We start from the raw sequence: 5,489 nt of genomic DNA on the forward strand, positions 1-5,489 counted from the left end.
GGTCCTGACACATAGTAAATGTGCTTTAAACGTTACCTGCTATCATTGTTATTCCACAGGGTAGCACTAACTCTGAAATTCCCCATAGTGAAGTAAGAATTTTTACAGCATGGGTGTAACATTTCTGTGCCTTTAACTAATATTGCTGCTGCCATGTGAACATTATTATAGATAATACCATTTGTCTTATTGTTAAGTTAAAAAAAATAAGCCAACCGTAATTTTTTCGAAAAGCATTTATTTTGACACAAGAGATTCCAGTCAGCCTTACAAACTTAGAGAGTAGAAATCCTTCCTGAACTGATGGAAAATGAATCCAATTTCAAATCCCAAAACAGTCTCCTGTTTTTGTTGCTCTTCTTCCCTAAAAAGACAAAACCTGATGCTTTCCCAGTGTATATAAAACAAATTTTAAAATCCATACATAGCGCAGTGTTTACCACCCACCCCCATCTCTGGTCATGAATATCACAAATTCTTTAAATTTCCCAAACATGAGATAAATGTCAGACCATTCTATAAATTGACTTTATGAAGCATTTCTGAGCTGAGCTTTCTGACATTCACACCAATGTTTCCATAGTAACTAATGTGTTCAGAAGGGGGAAAAGCAGGAGGAGATGAAGAACAAAGGAGATGATCCAAATAAAAGAGATGCATATGTAAGGGAGAGTAGAAGGTTCTATAAACTTTGAACCATTGCTTCTCGCAGGAGACTAGCATTCTTGTTCTTACAGGCAATTTCCCCTGTTGGTTGACTGATTCTGGGGTCTGTCCTGGAAAAACTCCCAAAGTTTGACCAGTTGACACCCAGTTACACTTGGACAATGACTCATTAGTGCCAATTTGGACTATCCCTTCCCCCTTTTATTTTAATCTTAATGTTTTCTCTATGGCGGGGTGGGGTGGGGGGGTGTTGTCCCTTTGTTACCATGGTAACAGTCACATAATTTGTGCCTGTCACGGAACTGTCAAAAAAAAAAAAAAAAAGCAATATCAAGCCGATTTAAAGAATAGTTAGTAACAGGGTAGGAGGCACATAGGTGTTAGTGATCATCACAGTTGGCAAAAATGGAAGTGAAAAGTGCTGGTGTGCTACTAAAACATAGGTTCTGTTTTCATGTCTTATAAATGTGTCCTATCAATTACATTTAAAAGCAGATTTTAATAAATTATTCTCCTGTGATGTTGAAAGCATAGCATCTTTTTCTTACTGAACTTCAACAAACTTACTTCTATGAAAATGTGCTTCGATCCCCAAGTTGTTTGCAGGCTGGATCAAGTAAATGTCTAGAGAGGAGTCATTTTTTCAGAGTCATTTGGGGGATGGGATAGGTAGAAAGTGTTTACAGGCATCCGTCTCAGCAAAAGAGGTACCTGTGGTGAGCAATGCAATGACACTTCAAAATCTCCACGTCTCAATCCCCCCCAAATCTGTGACCATGTTCACTCACCTGGCAAAAGGGATTTTTTGCAAGTGTGATTAAGGATCATGAGAAAGGAGGAGTGTCCTGGATTATCCAGGTGAGACGAGTGTAATTGCAAAGAACGTTATGAGAGGGAGACAGGAATGCCAGAGTCCAAGAAGGAGACGTGATCGGTGGAAGCAGGGGTCGGAGTGATGAGGACCCAGGAGCCAAACAGTGCAGACGGCCTTTAGATGCTGGCAAAAGTGAAGAAAGAGATTCCTTCCCAGAGCTCACAGAATAAAGGCTGTCCTGCTGACGCCGTGATTTTTAGCTCAGCGGAATTGGCTTCAGACTTCTGACCTCTGGGACTATAGGAGGATAAATGTATATTGTCCTAAGCCACGAAGTCTGTGTGATTTGTTACAGCCGCCCTAGGAAGATAACCCAGCACCGATGGCAGGCTCTGGTGGCACCAGGCCCTCTAAGGCACTTGATATTTACCTTTACATTGCAGAAGTGAACGCAGCCATTGATGACCGTTGGCTGGGCATCTGGATGTACCTACCTGAGGGTACCAGAAGTAGGTGTCTCCCTAGGAGGTACCTCAGGGCCCTCATGTCCAGCCATCAGGAAGGTGCCAGTCATGGCAAGGCCAGCTGCTGAAGTGAAGCCTCGGCTCGAACCCCTGGAGAGGCCAAGGGCTCACCAGTTCTGGGGGAAACATTCTTGAGCAAGAGAACACTTGCACTCACCGTCTGTCCGTGACAGTGCACCTGTTTGCTGGCTGAGTGGCCTCATCCTTCAGCTAGACTGTAGATGTGTCAAAGTTCAACGTCGTGATTTCTGGGTGGCCTGCAAATCCCATGGTTCCAAGCGCCTTTCTGGATAATGGTAGATCTTTGGGAAACAGTAACTGGGGGAGTAACTGCTCCTCAGGTGGGTTTTATGTTGTCTTCTCTTCCCATGTGGATGCTGTGTTAGGCGCTTGATGTATATTGTCTCCCCAGGGCTTACCAGCGCTCTGAAGGAAATCTTAGACGTTCATTGTACAGATGAGGAAACAGAGATTCAGGAACTAGACCTGAAGGTCACAAAGTGAGCAGGTGGCTGAGCTGAGCTCAGAGCCCAGGTATGCCTCTGTGACCCTTCTCATTGCTGCCTTGCTGCTGGTCAGAGGCCCCACGCACTGACTGTCAGTGGCCTTTCTTGCCTATGGCCCTCAGTAAATGCCCTTGACCCTCTGAGCTCCAATGTTGACCCTTAATCCTCCTCACACAGGGGGGTGGAAGAGCAGAAGGGAAAGGCTGGAGAGGGCTGAGAGCTTGAGGCCAGACAGGAGGAGGGATCCCTTGGGCCTTTAGTCACTGTTGACATTGGATAGGGATTGGATGACTATAAATTAGCACATTCCTATAGCTTTATGTTTTCTTGGTTTATTTTCCTCTTTTCCAACACCCAGTAATGCACTTATTAGATCATATTGTAATCCTATGTTTAATCTTTTGAGGAAATGCCATACTGTTTCCACAGTGGCTGCACCAGTTTGTATTCCCACCAATAGTGCATGAGGGCCCCCCTTTCCTCACATCTTCACCAACACCTGTTGTTTCTTGAGTTTTTGATTTTAGCCATTCTGATGGGTGTTGGATCGCATCTCATTGTGGTTTTGATTTGCATTTCCCTGATGACAAGTGATGTTGAGCACCTTTTCATGTGTCTGTTGGCCATCCATATGTCTTCTTTGGAGAGATGTTTGTTCGTGCCTTCTGCTCATTTTTAATTGGATTACTTAGGTTTTTTTTTTTATTGAGTTGTTTAAGTGTTGTTTTATAGTTTTGTTGATTGTTTCCTCAGTTGTGTAGAAACTTTTTATTTTGATGTAGTCCCAATAATTTATTTTTGTTTTTGTTTCCCTTGCCTTAGGAGACATATCTAGAAAAATGCTGCTATGGCTGATGTCAGAGAAGTTATTGCCTGTGTTCTCTCCTAGGATTTTTATGGTTTCAGGTCTCACATTTAGGTCCTTAATTCATTTTGAGTTTATTTTTGTGTACTGTGCAAGAAAGTGGTCTAGTTTCATTTTTTTGCATGTGGCTGTCCAGGTTTTCCAAAACCATTTGTTGAAAAGACAGCCTTTCTCCCATTCCACATTCTTGCCTCCTTTGTTGACAATTACTTGACTATATAAAAATATATTTTTGGTGTCTCTATTTTTTCCCATTGATCTACTTGTCTATTTTTGTGCCAGTACTGTACTGTTTTTGATTATTATAGCTTTTTAGTATATCTTGAAATCTGGAATTGTGATAGCTCATGTTTTGTCTTTTTCAAGATTTCTTTGGCTATTTGAGCTCTTTTGTGATTCCAGACAGATTTTAGGATTTTTTAGGATTATTTGCTTTAGTTCTGTGAAAAATGATGTTGGTATTTTGGTAGGAATTGCATTAAATCTGTAGATTGCTTTGGGTAGTATGGACATTTTAACAATATTTGTTCTTTCAATCCTTGAACAGGGAATATCTTTCTACTTGTTTATGTCATCTTCAGTTTCTTTCAACAATGTTTTATAACTTTCAGTGTATAGGTCTTTTGCCTCCTTGGTTAAACTTATTCCTACATATTTTACTATTTTGATGCAATTGTAAATGGAACTGCTTTCTTAATTTCCCTTTCTGCTACTTCATTGTCAGTATATAGAAATGCAATGAATTTCTGTATATTGATTTTGTATCCTATGACCTTACTGAATTCATTTATCAGTTCTAGTAGTTTTTTGGTAGAGTCTTTAGGGTTTTATATATATACTGTCATGTCATTGTGAATACTGAAAGTTTTATTTCTTCCTTACCAATTGGGATGCCTTTCATTTCTTTTTCTTGTCTCATCGCTGTGCTAGCCAATACCTTTAGTTCAGCCACGTGAGAACTTGAAAAGAGAACCCTGTACCCAGATGCCCAATCCACAGAAACTATGAGATAATAAATGAGTGTGGTTTTTGGCTGCTAAGCGTGTGCTAATTTGTTATGCAGCAGTGGAAGACTAATACATCTTCCTGAAATTTATTTTAAAGGAAAAATCATTTTAGGTGGCTCTAGGGAGGAAAAAGACGCTGCCTATGTTTAGATACTGTTTGGAGAATTAGAAACCTTAAAACACCTTTAAAAAAAAAAGTTGAGAAGAGCATTTTCATTTGTCCGGGATTTGTTGTTACAACTATGTGACTCCCTTTAGTGACATAAGTTATCATCTCTGATCAGTTCCTTCCAGGGGGAACTCAGGGAGAAAGCTTTTCTGGCCCCTGAAGCCACTGGGAGCCTCTAGGTACACCTACCAAAGGGGCAGAAGATAGCTAATAACCCAAATGCCTTCGGAAGCTTTTAACGAGGGTATGAGCTGGAGGGAGGCTCACCACTCTTTCAATGGAAGAGACTCACTTTTTTTCTTGGGAAAGGGGTCAGTCCTTCAAAGACACAAGGCTTCTCCTCAGGAGGATATTATTCTGTAGGTTCCACATCAACCCCAGCTACTATTTACCTCATGAGTGGCAGCTCTGTCCCTTTCTTTCTTTTTATTTTTTTATTTTTTTATTTTTATTTATTTTTTTAAATTTATTTTTTATTGGTGTTCAATTTAATAACATACAGAATAACCCCCAGTGCCCGTCACCCATTCACTCCCACCCCCCCCGCCCTCCTCCCCTTCTACCACCCCTAGTTCGTTTCCCAGAGTTAGCAGTCTTTACGTTCTGTCTCTCTGATATTTCCCACACATTTCTTCTCCCTTCCCTTCTATTCCCTTTCACTATTATTTATATTCCCCAAATGAATGAGAACATATAATGTTTGTCCTTCTCCGATTGACTTACTTCACTCAGCATAATACCCTCCAGTTCCATCCACATTGAAACAAATGGTGGGTATTTGTCATTTCTAATAGCTGAGTAATATTCCATTGTATACATAAACCACATCTTCTTTATCCACTCATCTTTCGATGGACACCGAGGCTCCTTCCACAGTTTGGCTATCGTGGCCATTGCTGCTATAAACATCGGGGTGCAGGTGTCCCGGTCTTTCATTG

At 40.9% G+C, this 5,489-nt stretch overlaps 1 long non-coding RNA gene across 1 annotated transcript; it reads right to left on the minus strand.

Moving 5' to 3' along the window:
- Positions 1–235: 235 nt before the first annotated feature.
- LOC144281644 (uncharacterized) lies at positions 236–4,911 on the minus strand. The gene is made up of 3 exons (XR_013350074.1): positions 1,455–4,911; positions 1,234–1,377; positions 236–364 (listed from the first exon to the last, which is right to left on the minus strand). It is a non-coding gene; the product is annotated as an uncharacterized LOC144281644 (long non-coding RNA).
- Between the last annotated feature and the right edge of the window lie 578 nt (positions 4,912–5,489).

This window comes from Canis aureus, chromosome 13 (genome assembly GCF_053574225.1).
Source record: "Canis aureus isolate CA01 chromosome 13, VMU_Caureus_v.1.0, whole genome shotgun sequence".
NCBI classification, from domain to species: Eukaryota; Metazoa; Chordata; class Mammalia; order Carnivora; family Canidae; genus Canis; species Canis aureus.